Source organism: Scylla paramamosain, chromosome 15 (assembly GCF_035594125.1).
Source record: "Scylla paramamosain isolate STU-SP2022 chromosome 15, ASM3559412v1, whole genome shotgun sequence".
Classification (NCBI taxonomy): domain Eukaryota; kingdom Metazoa; phylum Arthropoda; class Malacostraca; order Decapoda; family Portunidae; genus Scylla; species Scylla paramamosain.
In genome coordinates this window covers 10,823,512-10,840,979 of record NC_087165.1, presented here as the reverse complement: position 1 = coordinate 10,840,979, position 17,468 = coordinate 10,823,512, and positions in this window count along the sequence as shown.

Here is a 17,468-nt window from a genome sequence, read left to right as displayed (position 1 = left end):
GCCTTACGTATATATTATTTTCAACATTGTGACGCAGCGGTGGTGACGCGCGACGCTCCATTACACCTCCAACTACCCATGGAAGCCTTGCTAATTCTTCAGGACGTCAGCAAACGGCTTGGACTAGGCCTCGTCGCCTCTTCGCTTCACAGACGTTCTTTATCTTTTCCAAGGTATGGCTGACTGGTGGGAGATAGGCTTAAGCCAGTCAAATCCGCCCATACCTCATTTCGAACGGGGGCAGCACGTTGGTGAAGCCCTGACAGTTTGTCAGGGTGCAAGGCGCGTTAACGATTGGGGTGGTAATCCGGTCAGTAGGGAGGCACAGAACATACACAGAGAACGGTCGCCAGACCGTAGACGCCCAGTACACTACGGTAGCATTCTGTATTCTATTTTTTTTCTTAATAAACCCATCCCTCTAGATTTCAATGGATTTTTTATTTTTTTATTTTTTTCTTGAGAAGAGACGCATTTCATGAAATTGTATCCGTTGTTTGGTAAGAAAGAAAAAAAAAAACTTTTTCTAGTGCAATGTCTTAAAAATTCACCTAACTTTATATATACATTACTAGTCTTGTGTATAGAGCCTTTTTTTTCTGTGGTCCTTGAGTCGGGTGTCGGCTGTGGTGGGCGTGGGTAGGTGCAGCCTGCTGGGGGACATCCAGCGCGCCCTGCTGACCCACTCACGGCCTGCCCTGGTGATCTCGCCCCATAACTGCAGCCAGACAGCCGTCCTCCGCACTCACTCCTCCGAGGTGAGCTTTAATTTCTATTTATTTATTTGTTTTCACTTTGTTACATAGCCAGCTTTTATTGCCCTGCGTTCTTCTGCACAACAAATGGTATCGCTGAGAGGACAAAGCGCAGCACAAATGAGCTCTTCAGGTTCCGTTCATGGCTGGGCGCGAGGAACACTGTGTTTAGATAGATTTTATCCCATAGGCGGTAAAATTCACCAACCTGTGTTCAACTCAGGTATTGCTACGTCATCCGTTAGATATAGTGAAACAAAAGACTAAGTGTTACCACCCTCGTTAAGCGACATAGTTATCCTGACACTTTCCTCCAGGCTAAACACTAGACTTTCCTCCTGTGTCTTAATTAACAGGCATACATACGCATATTATTTTTGTAAAGACGCTGCGATTGTCTCTCAAATCCTTTATATTACTTAGTAACCAAGTGTGTGTGTGTGTGTGTGTGTGTGTGTGTGTGTGTGTGTGTGTGTGCACGAACGCTTGCGAAGTAACACGTGATCCCCTCATTAATAGTAATCACATTAATATATTCAGTAATTTGTTCTCTTTCGTACAATGAGCCGATTTCTTTCAAGGAAGGTGTAGTCGTGTGAACACCATTCCAAAGTTGTATGGATAAACAAGAAAATCAGACAACCGCTAGTCCCACACGATTGTACGAGTGTTTGAGTCTGGTGGTGGTCGCTCACCTCACGCACCTCTGCACAAAGAGAGGTCATGTTTTCTTTGAGCGACAATTGATGGGAGGAGTTTTCACGTCATATTATGAAAAACAAATCTACCACAATTAATTATTTTGTTGCATATTATACTGGTAAATTTTCTGAGTGATGCTTGCCTTACCACCACCACCACCACCACCACCATCATCTTCCCAGCAGCAGCAGCACCATCACCTGTGGCCGTGCATCGGGTGGGTGCTGCACGAGTGGCTGCAGGCCGCGCTCCGGGGAAGGGCATGTGGAGGAGGATGTGTCGCCGGGATGCCACGCCCCCGCAGCCGCATGCCGCAGTGAGTCACCCTCTCTCCCCTCCACAGCCAGGTCCGTCAAGAAACAGAGGTGAACCTGTTGTTGTGACGCGCCGGGTGCTTAGGGAGGCGGAGAAGGGGGGGGCGGGGGAAGGGGGCTTAAGGGTTGTTCATCCTCATGTTAGGGAGTTTGAATGATTTTTGTCAAGAAATATTGCAGAGAGAGAGAGAGAGAGAGAGAGAGAGAGAGAGAGAGAGAGAGAGAGAGAGAGAGAGAGAGAGAGAATTACGAGTAAACTAATAATTAATCCTTGTAAGATAACTGATGCTTCCGGGACGAAGGAAGATCCCTCATTCTGACAGTATACTTTCCCCGTCAAGACCTGTTGTCCGTAAGGCCGAGTAAGTGTTGGCTTTGATACACAGCAAAGGCGTGGAGCTGTGTGCAAGGCGTGTCAGTCTTTTGGTGGGAGCAGATCAGAGGTTGCTTTTAAGTGGTTTGGTCGAATGGAATCAGTACAGAAGAAAGACTTATTACAGACTGCATGTGTCGGAAAGCAGAAGGTGAGAGCTTAAAGGAAAGACATGGAACGGTGGCAGGAGTACTGGGAAGAGTGAGTGAGAGTGGTAGGGTGTGTAGGAGGCCACCAGTTACTGTCTCTGATATCCGGGAACCTCAAACGTGACACACACAAACACACACACACACACACACACACACACACACACACACACATACACACACACACACAAACACACTGAATGGGTAGCTGGTAAATAAATGCATGTATTAGGTTTCAAATTGATTTCAGGTATCTGATTTTTTTTTTTTTTTAACTGCTGTATTTTTTTTTTATTTGTTGCACTGAACTAAACATCTGTCCATTTTTTTTTTTAATACTTGTGTATCGCTTTGCATGAGTGGGAGACGGGCACTTATAGAATGAATAAAATTTATCTGATGCTATAAGGCAATAGATTCTATTGTGGCACAGGTATCTTGCTCATGCAGTGCTCATTTCAAATATAATCACAGCGGCAACAGGTTCGCTTGGTGATGTAAGCGACGCTCATGTAATCTGAGACTGTCCCTTTCACTCATTTCTTCGGCTTACAAAAGGATGACGAAGAGGAATAGAAATGGAATAAGGCAGATGAGGCGTGATGGTCTGTCATGTTCACTTATATATAAACTCCTTTCGGTCAATAAATCTTTTCTTTGTATACAGAATTGTACATAGAAACCCGGTGAGCGGCCTGCCACGTGGGTATTTACTGAACACACAACCCAATCTTTCACCACAGTTGCTCCTTCAGCCATAGCGACGGTACACATTTGGTGGATCACGCCCCTACTAAGCCATAATAATACTGTATGAGCACCCGACTCGCCGCCCTGCTTAGTGGCGGCAGCAGGCGAGGCGGCGCTGTTTTCTTTTCTTGGGGTAGAATTTGCGAATGACTATGAACAGGAGAAAACCTTCAAATGTCTCTCTGTTAAGAACAGCAAGTACATTTTCTAAGAGGTATATATTTTAAGGTTTGGCTTAATGCTCCACGCAAGAATGTAAGGTGTTGTAAAGGGTGGATCAGAGCAAGAGAGGGTGTGTGTGTGTGTGTGTGTGTGTGTGTGTGTGTGTGTGTGTGTGTGTGTGTGTTGGGTACAAAAAACTTTGTCGCCTTACTTTGAGTTCATATAGGAATCTAGGACAAATGCATTATTTAATGACGATAAAATCCTTGTTAGTAGTACCTGAGCTGTCAACACACGAAAGCACAGGGCAGGGCGGGGCGGGCAGCGCCACTCCGGGATGGACGACGGATGTTGCAAGCCCAATAATTTCTGCCCACCCCAGGCCCGCCCCCACCCCGTCTTGTTCTTCGAGGTGCTGACAAACCCCTGTCCTTTATCATTTCGGGAGGTCTTTTGTTCTCGCCATGCATTGTGTGAAGGAACAAAGACTTATACGAATTTTACCTCAGTAAATACAGCCACGCCTTGGTTAATTCCCGCCGCTGCAATCCGATCTATTCATTCAGAACGATTTATGGAAGATTTATGAATCAATACTGTTAGTAATAAATAAATTTTATATCGAATTATTATCACGGAGCTCTTTAACTGTGGCATGAGGCCGCTCCACATTCGTCAATTAAAAACGAGATTAACGACTATGAGTGAATAGTGAATGTCGTAACCGTGAATAGCGAATGAGTGAACGTGTGGCGCACTGTTTTAATGAATGGACATCACTGAATGTTGCTCGTGTTCTGTAGCATGAATGTTTCGCTCAGACCGCTGTTAACGAACAACTGAACCATTGCTGACGAGATTTAGAATAATCAATAGAACATATAAGAGGGCAACGAATAGTCGCAGTAAGATACATGATGAATATAAGAAGTTCTGTCTGTTTCCACAGGGAAGCTTTCGAAGAGTGCCTGGCAGTACGAGGACTCAGGACGCCCCGGGGCGCTGCTCTTCGCCTTCCGTCCTCTGCAGCAGACACCTCAGCCTTCACGCTCCGCAACGCCACCATCACGTTGGCCACCATACACGTGAGCTGCGCCACTTGCCCCTCCTGCCTCTGTTTTGTTAGGTCCACAGGCCGTGTTGCGTCTGGCTGTTCTTTCCTGATGTGCTTGGCTTCAAAGTGTGCATGTTATGTAGCTTCTGTTGATTATTTTGATCCTACTTTCTCGTACTGGTAAAGATGATATCAGAATGTGCTGCACTCATAAATATCCTCAAATTTGTTTCACGAGCTGACATGAGGAGAAACGCTGGAACTTGTTATATCTCAGTGAGAGTCGTGTGTCACTTGATTGGACCATGAAAGTGAATCACCTTGCTCAGTATATTTTCGTCATTGTGTCCCTGACTCTCAACATTGTTAACTGTTAACTGAAATGTTCCTCCTGATAATAATCCCAGTAACCTCTTCAGCCTCTATCAGTCCACTTTCACTTTTCCATTTCTTAATATTTATAAAGGCAAGTTGTCTCTTTGCATTTTCTCTTCATAATTACTCGCCTTTCCCCTTCTTCTCCCCGTCTCCTCTCTTCCGTGTGTTCCCAGCGGCCGCCCTTCACCATGCTGAGGAAGGATCACAACAACGTCATCCTGTCTGCCTACGGGTTATGCTTCTCGATGCTGGAGCTCCTTAGCCAAACCCTGGAGTTCAAGTGAGTGTCATTAGGCACGCTATGCCTGGATCAATTCTGATAAGAAATTTAAGAGTTATAGTCCTTCGCGATCTCCGGCCTAGAAAGCGACAGAAAAGAGTACTCATTTTTATGTAATTTCAAAGTTATACTTAGTTTTGTGAGGTTTCCTTTGAATCATGTTATGCAGTGCTTGTATCCATATTACAGAATGGACGTGATAGGTTCGACTGTAAGCAATGTAGGATAACTAGGATGGCCCAAGGATTGAAAGGCTCACCTTTGCCATGACAAGTTAAAGCATCTTAACCCAGATTCCTTCGGAGGGTGTAGGGCGCATGGTTTTGTGACAAGCGTTTCACTGAGCTAAAATTTCAATAAAAGAAATATATTATCAGGTTTTTCTAGTCAGGAAACAAGTTAGAACTCGTACGAATGGCTATAAATTAGACAGAGTCAGATTTAAAAACGAAATATGTAAAAATGTGTCCACAAACAAAGCTGTTGATGTGTCGATCAAATTTAGCAAGACACTGGAGAGTTTCAGGAGGTTGGGTAAACATGTGGATGGTGATAGCGGATGGTGAGCTAACAATGCCCGGTAGCTGCTTTATGCGAGTCACCTGGCCTTGTGCAATCTGTTTACTTCCTTATACCGTATTCTTATGTGAAGTCTGTCAGCACGGATTTCAAGCAGTCACATCAAGTCAACGTTTATCAGCGTTATCATAAACTTTTGGTCAACTCCTCACCGCTGAGCCATCCTGAGTTACGATCAACCAAGTGTTCCATTTGAAAATTTCTTGCATAAGTGGAAAACAAAATGGCTGTCACATTTTCTGATGAATTACATTTTGGTGCGTGTCGTCATTTCTGATACACTCACATACTCACTAGCAGAGCACTAAGTGGTATGATTGATTTTCTAAAGATGCATCAAAATTAGTACAAAGCAAATGACAGAATTCAGTCGTGCAGGTAATAATCCAAGTCGTTAACACTAACCTTACTTACATTTACCACTTTCCCAAAATATGAATTATCTGAAAATGTGACGGTCATTTTTAGGGGGTTGATTCTGACTGAGGGAGGTTCAGAGGTGACGAATCAATCAGAGTGCTTCATTCTTTCATTCTTCCTGCTGGCCTCTATGTAGTGACTGTAATACAAATAGAGCCTTCCTTCCTTAGCCAAATATCCTCTTTTTGTTTCATCTCACTTGATGGTTTTAGGTGATTTTCTCCTTTGCCTGAAAACACGAACTTTGTATGTGGGTGGGTGGCGGCGTGTGGACGTGGTTGGTGACGCGCGGCTGCCTGCAGGTACCGGCTGGTGGAGGTGCCGGATAACGGGTTCGGGGCCCTGCAGGAGGACGGCTCGTGGGATGGCATGGTGGGGATGGTGCTGCGGAAGGTGAGGCAAGGCGCTCGTAACACAAACACACACACACACACATATACACACACACACACACTCATTCAGTTATCCAATTTTCATGATCTTTTACTAGCATCACCAGAGTTATCACTAATGCTCCTTAAAGTCTCCTGACGTTATTAAAAACTCAGATTTCCTCTATTTTTTTTTCTTAATGAACCTATCATTATTATTGTTATTACTGTTATTACTATTATTATTATTATTATTATTATTGTTATTATTATTATTATTATTATTATTATAATCATCATCATCATCATTATTAACACACACACACACACACACACACACACACACACACACACACACATACATACACACAGTGAGGTATAAACACAAAAAGTCAAGAGTCAAAATTCAAATCCTCACCGCATTACTGAGTTACAAAGCAAACATTTACTGTGCATGACAACATATCAGAAACAAAACCCCTAATCTTCCCTGGAGCGAGGCAGCCAGCGCTCGTGCCAATTTAGTATGTAAAGACTGTGTTCCTTCACCTGTGTCAATACTGGAACAACCAAGTGTATCAGAGAAGAGAGTGTTCTGAGTGTGGCTCCTCAAGGCAACATTTTTAGTGACGTATCTCTTGACGGTCTGATCTGGTGGAAAGTGTAAGACCTGTAACATGTTGACTGCTACGGCTTCTCTTCAAGCTTTATAATATTTTGTGCAAGTATGCATAGTGTTATATTTCAAAAGACGTCACTGACAGCACAAGGAGAGGTGGAGTATTTCAAACTTTTCATTGCCTAGTATTATATCTTTATCAATTGAATCTTCTTGCATTACTTGAAGAAGGTGTCATTGTGCTATAGACGAGAACGACGTGAGGATGGGACAAGAGAGTCATTGTTGTGATGATAGAGATATTTCATCGCTACATTTACGCACGATCCTTTACACCTCACTCCCTTTCCCCCAGTCAACACCACCTTTCCTTTCCCCAACGCCACCATGCTTTCCAGGAGGCTGACGGCGCGGTGGCGAGCTTCACCGTGAACCTGGCCCGCTCCACCGTGATCGACTACACCCACCCGTACTTCGAGGAGCCCACCGGCATCCTCATCCCGCCCCCAACCAGCGGCGACACCATGGCCTCCTTCCTAATGCCCTTCTCTTGGCAGGTTGTAACATGCATGCACACACACACACACACACACACACACACACACACACACACACACACACACACACACATACCCTATCTATATATGCATAGTACTCGTTCGACCTTCTATTATATTCATCTGGAAATAGTGTAGTAGTAGTAGTAGTAGTAGTAGTAGTAGTAGTAGTAGTAGTAGTAGTAGTTGTAATAGCCATAGTAGTAGTAGAAGCAGCAGCAGTTGTTGTTATTGGTGTTGATGGTGTTGTTGTTGTTGGTGGTGGTGGTGATGATGGTGTTGGTGTTGGTATTGTTGTTGTAACAGCTGCTGCTGCTGTTGTTGTTGTTGTTATTGTTGTTGTTGTTGTTGTTGTTGTTGTTGTTGTTGTTGTTGTTGTTGTTGTTGTTTCTGTTGTTGTTATTTTTGTTGTTGTGAAAGTAATAATAATCTTCCTTATCAGGTGATCAAATCAGACGCGGGACAGCCTCCCCCAGGGCCGTCAAGATCACGTCACCATTATGTCCCATGCATCAGCCCCATGTAATGCTATCGGTGCCTCTACACACTCATATAGTCTCCTTGTTGCATTCACTCCATGTACTCTGAGTCTAAACACACCAGTATAAACTTTCCAGGAAGATGTTTACGTAAAATAGCGACGCAAGTGTCATGAATGGTACATCCTCGCCTCATCATCACACTCATCACAATCTGCACAGGTCCACACGTCACCTCACCACCATTGTCTGCAGGTGTGGGTGGTGACTGGAATCATGCTGGTGGTGGTGGGATGGCTACTACACTTTCTCTCCACCAAAGGCGACTTGCCTCTGCTGTACCCCAATAAGGGCCGCACCCCCGCCCCGCTCTCCCACTACGTCGCCGTCACGGGCCAGGCTCTTGTCGCCCAGTGTGAGTTCCTTTCTTTCTCCTAAAGCCCTCGGTGACTTACCAAGTTTGCTGAGCTGCATTTAGGATGTTATTTGTATTTGCAGCGCTTTAAGATATTTGCCAAGCTTATTAGTGAGACAAGACAGTGACTCAGATGCTCAAAAACCTTTCTGAACTTTTGACGTCTCGAAAGTACATCATTTGTTTATTTATTTTATGTGCTCTTTAATCTGTGTGTGTTTGGAGCGCCTGGTGCGTCTGTTGTGTGGCGTGGTGAGATTACTGTTCCGATCTATATACCTGTGCCTGCGGCGGTGCGTGTTCCCCCTGTGCGCCCTCTGCTGTCGTTGTCTGTGTTGCCGGCGTCGGGGGTCGTCGAAGCAGCCAACACAATGCGACAGACCGAGCCAGCACGGGTTCTCCACGCCGCTTGGTGGTGCCTCGTGTTTGTACTGATCCACAGCTACTCGGGGACTCTTATCGCTTCCCTTACCGCTCCCAGCATCGTGAAGGTGAGCCTCTCTTCCTTCAGCCACGACGCTCTCAACTCTGGAGGCTGAAGACCTGTGAGGGGATGAAGGCTCATGTCAGTACTCTTATATCTTGAATTTTCTTTGATATTCCTGTGTGTGGAAAGTTTAATAGTGTTTTTATATAGTGGTGCGGGACTGAGGTGTGTGTGGCTGCAGGTGGCGGACTCCCTGGCCGAGCTGACGGAGCAGACGAAGGTGGTATGGGCGGTGCGGCGAGGCTCCATCCACCAGCTGCTCTTCATGGTGTGTGTGTGTGTGTGTGTGTGTGTGTGTGTGTGTGTGTGTGTGAAATAATTTCTAATAAGGATAGTGATGATGACTATGAAAATGACAGTAATAATAATAATAATAATAATAATAATAATAATAATAATAATAATAATAATAATAGTAGCAGTAGTAGTAGTAGTAGTAGTAGTAGTAGTAGTAGTAGTAGTAGTAGTAGTAGTAGTAAACATATCCTTCCCTACACACAGCTGGCGGAGCAAGGCATCTACGCCAAGGTGGGTCGCCTGCTGGAGCAGCGGCCTGATCTCCTGGTGGGGTCAGACAACGAGGGTCTGCAGAAGGTTCGCTCGGGTGGCTACGCCTTCATTAAGGTGAGCTGCCACACACCTGCGGGGCTGCGAGGCTCACACTGCAGAAGTGAGCTCACAGTGTGAAGGCAAGGAGGGGTTCTCAGTGAGAAAGCAGGATTTCACGGCATGGCTTTCAGACATTAGGTAGGCTGGCCGGCTGAGAGGATTGTTTTGCCTAACCTGGCTAATATGTGCACAGGAAATGTCCTTCCTGGAGTTCGCTATCGCCGATGACCTTGCGGCCAATGGGAGGTGCAGCTTCGGCCTGGCTGGGGATGGCTTCTTCAACGCGCACATCTCCTGGATATTCCAGAAACACTCTCCCATCACGGCCGAGATCAACTCTAGGTACTCACGGTTCTTTATTTACCACGGTGGCAAACTCATCTCAAGGGGTTTGTTTCTAAGACTCACGCAAATTCTAGAGACATTTATTTCACATCACAGGATAAGATAAGGCATGAACTTTAGTGTCACATTATAAACATACGTACGTCATGAAAATCTGCATCAGATGAACTGTTTGTTTCAAATTTTGAGCATTCGTGTTACTTCAATATCCATTGTCACTGGTTGGTTACAGTATTGTTATTAAATCTGGAAAATTAGTTGAAGTAATTGTTCATCTGTTTATTTAATTAACATAATCATTTGCGAAGGATTATTGTGGCCGTAAATAGTATGAGATATGGAGGGATGGGTGGGAGGGGGATGGTGACGGGGTGTGGAGGCCAGAGTGAGGGTCATGAGTGACACCCGCGCCCTGCCCTCCCAGAATGGTGTGGCTGGCACAGAGCGGCCTCACGACCAAGTGGAGGCGCGAGTTTTTTCCGCCGCCCAACGAGTGCACGCGACCCACGGTGAAGGGTGAGTAGTGGTCACCCCGAGCCCTGGCAGGTGACTGGCAACCCGCCTGAGTGAGCCAGCAGTGTCATGTGCCTCCCTTCCCGGTCAGGAGGTTCATGCCCTTTCATTTCTTCACATTCATTTCACAAGTACTAAAACAAGTTCATTATAAATAGTATCATTATACAGCAAATACTTGTAAAATGAAAAAAAAAAAAAATTGATGAATAGATGAATAATTTAACAAACAAATAAACAAACGCATACATCAATAAATAAAAAATAAATAAATAAATAATCAAATAAATATAGTACATACAATCCAAGTATCCCAACAATGTGTACATCCGTGCTGTCACCGGCAGGTCCGCGCCGCCTGTCTCTGGAGGACCTGTCAGGCTGCTTCACCCTCGCGGCGGCCGGCATGCTGCTGGCCGCCATGGTGCTGCTGCTGGAGCTCCTCGTGGCAAAGTCTCCTTCCTCACCAGGCACTGAAGACTGACCATCTTCAAAATTATTCATCGTGTGTGTGTGTGTGTGTGTGTGTGTGTTATTCACCTACAGTCGTTTGCTGGTCACCCAACCAGCCATTCCCTTACGGAAAGAGCTTAGAATGTGTGTGTGTGTGTGTGTGTGTGTGTGTGTGTGTGTGTGTGTGTGTGTGTGTGTGTGTGTGTGAAGCTGAGTTATTTTTTCAGACCTTTGTTGACAACTCAGACACTGGATAATTCAGGGCTGTCTGTTGCCATAGCGAGAGAATAACCAGAAAGAAACCTTGAGATAAGATGAAGGTGCAGGCAGATGAGCAAAGGCTGAATGTGGGAAGCTTGGGAAAGATTTATGTCAGACATTTTTACGGTAGGAAAACTGGCCTAGGGTACAAAAATTAATGAAAAGTGTGTGTATGTGTGGATGTACACACACACACACACACACACACACACACACACACACACACATACACACACACACACACACACACACACATTTTTAGAGTTCTTAATAGAGGAATTTACTTTTACGTTAAGCACCTCGAGTAAGTTCTGGCTTCCTTGATTTCACTCAACATTGTTAACAATACAACAAGGAGACATCAGATGAAACAGCGCTGGAACTGATGCAGTATAGTAAAGAATTTTAAGTTTTGTTGTTAAGTATCACTCTAAGGCAGCAGTCGAGAGCAGGAAGTGTGAAGTCACGAGAGTGTCCTTGTTGGGCGTCTCAGATACGAACCAGCGGTGACGCGGCCACTGCTTCATTTGGTGGTTGAGGGACTTGTTCGACCACCGCGTCCAGGCCGGCGCTGTGACCGGTCGACTTAGACCAAGGAAGCATTTGGTTTGTCAGTCAGCAATATTTTGTGTTTTTTTTTTTTTTCTTTCTTGTTAATGAAATACTTCGTGCTTGTCACTTCTGTGTCGGCATCCAAAAACTGTCTGTCACGAGTTTGTGTTTTTGTGTCGCTTTAGAAATAAAGGTCTCACAAATGGACCGTGGAAATAAAAGCGATTACGGTGAGTGTGTGTGTATGGGTGTGTATGTGTGTGTGTGTGTGTGAGCGACCTGGCCTTCAAGAGGTTCCAGTTGTGACTCAGCGAGGTAAATATAGTTATTATTGTATCAGTATTGTGAAAAATCCTCACATTGCTATTATTATCAAGGAAAAAGTTAAGTAATGGTAAAGAGGTTTATGGCGACTTATTTAATGTTAAAGTAAAATGGAGGAATCAAGTTTGTGCAGATAAGTTTTCGTTGGTGAATCGGCGGTGGCAATTAGATTCAAATTAGATACATTTGGATTCAGGAAAAAAAAAAAAAGAGGGATGGAGGGACAGGTTTACGAATAGGGAATTGGCTGAATGGAGCACACCGCGTAGCAAATGGGCGAGTGTGTGCGATAGAAGACTTTAAGAGAACATTGTGTGGATTTATGGGCGAAGATGACAAGTGTATTAGGTGGGCACACAAAAGTTGTCTTCATTTTTACAGTGGTTTCTTACGTCTTTCTTGTATTCTTATCATAGAAAATTATAACCTACTGAAAACACACACACACACACACACACACACACACACATATGTCTAGGGATCCTCAAGCTGGGTGCTCAAGTTGCATCATTGTCGCCGGTCAGTTAACCAGATATTCCTGGTTTGTGCGATTCCGGTAAGAAATCAAGATAAAGCCATGTATGTAGCACAGAGTGACCCACAGTCCACAGGTGGCAGAGAGGAAAGACCATTCGGAGGGAGGAATATAAAGGAAGAAAAGCATTAAAGACAAAGGTTAACGTATGAACTCAAGGGACAGCAAATTACGATACTGGACACTTTGAGGGTGTCACCTAGCGAGGGAAATTGCAAGTACGTATTAGGTCACACTTACCAGAGTGCACCGGGCATCGATCAATATTGAGATTTGATACTTGAAAAAAAAAAAAGTTGTTTATTGATACCTGATTGCACCCAAACTAGGAGCCGATGCATCAGAAGGCAGAAAATAATTGGGAAGCATCTATGTTTTAGCTTGTCGTTAATTAATACCGCAAAAAGAAGGTCAAAGATTCGTGTAGGCGTCACCGTTAGTGTAAGTGTAGGAGATACGTTGAGACCCACAGGGCACTAGCGGTCGGCCCGGCGTGTTCCGGCCAGCGTGTGTGTGTTTATAGCGGAACAGCTCACCTGCGTCATCTCTCGGTGCCCCACTTGACCAAAGAGACCAAAGATACTCTTCCCATTGGCATAAAGGAAAGACTATCAGCTCAATATGTGGATAATTTTGAAACCAATTAACAGGCATAAAAAAAAAAAAAAGAAAAAAAAATGCAAACTAGTAAACTCAAACTCCGAGATAATGGACCCAGGACATGTTTTTTTTTTTTTTTTCACTTAGCCTTCCACTTCTGATCCCTGGTGGATTTACTCATCGGCATATTAAAGTTTCCATATGAATGGCGACGGTATACCATAATTAAAGATTAAGCGTTCATTCCTATCATCCGCTGACCGTGTACCTCTGACTCTGCCTTTATGTAATGTGTGCCCAGAACCATTATGGAGGACAAGTGTGTGAGGAAGACGTGCGGAGGTTATCAAATGAACTTAGTCCTTTCCATTCCCAATCCATAAAGACCAATCACCTCTACTAGTTTCTGAATAAATCCTTTAATTTCCTTCTTGATAATTTCTTTCAGTAAATGGATCATTCATTAATTTGGATGCATTATTTTCCCTCAACGGATGCGCACTGTGAGACAACTACAATCCCTCGTCTCTGGTCGCGAGTTGAAGGCACACCATGAAATTGAACTCTTGTTTTGCATCAGAGGATCAGTGGAGGGCACCAAACGTGAAACATAAGAGATGCGCTTACCATATTCCTAAGTAAAAAAAAAAAATAAATAAATAAATAAGTGAATAAATAAATCAGTAAACCTGCCATTTAGTATATTTAGATAAGACTGATCGAGTGAAAGTTAGAAGCTTAGTTTTCTTATGATGCATTTCAGTGATATTCTGATCTAAACAGAGGTAGCGTAAGTAAACAAATGCTTAGAATAGTGAAGACTACGGTTTGTTTGGAGTGGTAGAGAACACAAGATTGGCTAAGTCTGTGTGATGGTTGTGAAAATACCAAAGAAAATGACACAGGTGAGGGCAGACTGCTGTTATTCATTGCATATATATATATATATATATATATATATATATATATATATATATATATATATATATATATATATATATATATATATATATATATATATATATATATATATATATATATATATATATATATATATATATATATATGTGTGTGTGTGTGTGTGTGTGTGTGTGTGTGTGTAAAATACAATTAATAGGCTCAAAATATACATAATTATATGGATTTGCTTAGTTCTTGGTTACTTCTATTGAAAATGTGTGTGTGTGTGTGTGTGTGTGTGTGTGTGTGTGTGTGTGTCCCTCGCGTCAAAATCATGGAGATGACTCACGCTCCGCTTCTCACACTGATAATAAACCACAACTTGTTTTGCGTTAAGCAGTTAATTTCCATCGACATCAAACACGCCGCCACACACTCAGGCAAAGCAAACATCCTCCACTATCACTAAATTATGACGCAATTAAGGCTTCGTGTGATATTTTTTATAGTGCACTCGTAATAGGACTGGGGGAGTGTTTTCCGTCTTAAAAATGTCTTAGAACAAGAACCATAATAAAACTTTTACACCATCATTAAGCGCGCTGTGAATATACCTACACATACACATACACACGCGCGCACACACACACACACACACACACACACACACACACACACACACTTTTTTTTCTTTCAATTATTTATTCACTGATATATTCATCTATTCATTTATTTGTTTATCTTCCGAGTGTCGGCCTCTGCAGGTATCACACTAGCCTTTAATGAAGTAGCTGCTTTTGTCTAGATACACATGTTCTTATAATGAGCAGAGTAAAGGATTAAGTTCGCTAACACAGAATCACACACACAAAAGATGACCATTCTTGAAAATCTACTACAGTTCGTCATATAAGTATAAGGATTATTCACTCTAATGAATACGTGTTAGTAGGTAATAGATATACACCTACATAGCTGTCTGTCTGTCTACCGCCCTACCTGTCTGTCTGGTCTAATCAGGCGTGCGGTGATGAGATGACGGCGTGGCTGGCAGACTGTCATGTAGTGTGGTAGAGGGATTGGGGCGGCGGGTGTTGTGTGGCGAGGTGATGAGCAGGGTGCAGGGGCTTTGTGGCGGGGTGATGAAGGGGCTGCGGGGCGGTGTGGTGAAGTGTGACGTGGGAGGTGGAGCTGGTGATGGCTGGCGCGGTGTGTGGTGCGCTGATGGACTAGATGTAGTACTTCTGTAGCAGTGTGTGGTGGTGACCGTCATGTGTATGGTTGTAACGCCACCACATGACACAACTACGATTGTTATTATTATTCTTGTCTAAGTGATAAAATTGGAACCGTGACATTGAAACATCTACTGCATTTTACTTTTATTTTTTCTAATATGTATGTTTTTATTTTGTTATTATTGTTTATGTATTTATTTATTCAAAGGGAAAGGAATGTAGCTAGAAGAAGAAGAAGAAAAAGAAGAAGAATGAAGAGGGGAAGGACGAAAAATTCAAGAAGCAGAGAAAGAGAAAACGAAAGCCCCACTCTTAATCGTCACTCCAAAACAAGTTAATGAAAAAAAAAGTACAAATCAGGTTGCGCAGTTTAATTGTAGAGCTGTCTTAATTACTCTTCTCTTAAAACAGTTCAAGTCATGAGAAGCTTCTTGGTTTCAAACAAAATAATAAAGAAAACAAATAACCTCGTCCAGTATCAGAAAGAAACGTACTTTTTTTTCTTTATATTTATCTGATTTTTTTTACATTACTATTTCCCTTAACAAAACAAAAAAAAAAAGACAAAAAAGTAAAAAAAATGAACTCTTCTTCTTCTTCTTCTTCTTCTTCTTCTTCTTCTTCTTCTTCTTCTTCTGCTTCTTCTTCTTAAAAAAAGTAATAACATCTCTATATTTTGTCACACGCTCGATTCTTTTTTTTTTCACCAAAGAAATAAAAGAAGCTGGATGAGTATGAAGGTACGAATGAAGGGAAACATGGTGGTGGTGGTGGTGGTATCATGCAATCTAAAGGCAAATATCAGTAAACAAACCCTAACCCATTCCTATTCCTTGAAGAAACTCGGAAAAAAATAAAGGTTGACTGTTCCTTGCTGACTGTGAGTGTATGGAGGGAAGGTTCACTTGATGATACGATTCTTGGTGATTTGCAAGGCTGGAGAACGTAGTGTAAGTTATGGTGGTGTACGTATGAAAATTCTGCTATCAGGAGGTGGTTGTGAGTGTTGGTGTGTGTTGTGTTGGTGGTGTGGTATTGTGCTTGGGTGAAATGTGTGCAAAATGAGTGTTAGTATGGTGAACTGAATGTCAGTTGGTGTGAGGTTGTGTTGGTGGTGAAGTGAGTGTTGGTGTGGTGTGTGTTGGTGGTGATGTGAGTGTTGGTGAAGTGTTGGTGCGGTGTGTGTTGGTGTTGAAGTGAGTTTTGTAGTATTGTGGTGGTGAAGTGAGTGTTGGTGTTGAAGTGAGTGGTCGTGTAGTGCTGTGTTGACCCTCACAGCGTGGCGGGGGTCCGGGAACAGGATTTTGTGGTCTGGGTAATGTGGGCTTGGTTGCTTTGCTTTCCAGAATCAGCTTCTCATTATGATGCAGGTGCGCGTGTGTGTGTATGTGTGTGTGTGTGTGTGTGTGTGTGTGTGTGTGTGTGTGTGTGTGTGTGTGTGTGTGTGTGTGTTGTGTGGTGTGGTGGCAGGGAAACTCATGTTGAAGTAGGAGTGTATAATATTCTCAACCACACATCATATTTAGTGACAGTGTGTTGACGGAGAAAATATACCAGGCAAGGTGACATGCAATCGTAACGTTAAAGAATGCAGTATTTCTCCTTCAACCAGAGTTTTCTTACTATATTTCCCTTTCATTTGTCATCTTTGTCCAGCATTGCATGGTTGTAGGGTTGGTGGTGGTGGTGGTGGTGGTGGTGACTATAGCGGTATGTTATTGTATTATCTTTTCTTATTCGAATAAACTTAAATGTAATATGGAGATTCGCACATAACCTTCTTTTTTCGTCTTGTTATCGTTTAGTATTGAAATTTCCATTCTCACTGCGAGGAGGCCCTGCTGACGTGCACTATGCGTAAAACTTCATTATTTTCAGGTACCCGTGTACTGATAGATTTATGTTTGGGAATGTAAGGAAAATGCAGACGTATGTAGCACAATGAAGAGGAATATGTTAATTGACCAACAGGGCTCTCTCTCCCTCTCGTGTGTGTGTGTGTGTGTGCGTGTGGGTTTATGTTTTAATTTCATCATTATTTCTGGTCTTGTCCACTCTTGACAGGCACTGGTGAGACTTCATTAATCATATATGATGAACTCAAGGAAGTAATGGGCTGTAACCTCCCACACACCCTTAACCCAGCACTATTTCCAGCCACCATTGATCAAACAGACAACATACCCGTCTGTAATGGTTGTTATGCCTTGCTGCCGAAGAACCATGACGTCACGAGCAGCACCCACCAATCCCCGACGAGAAAGAGAGAGGCAGCGTCCCGGGCTCCTCCTCTC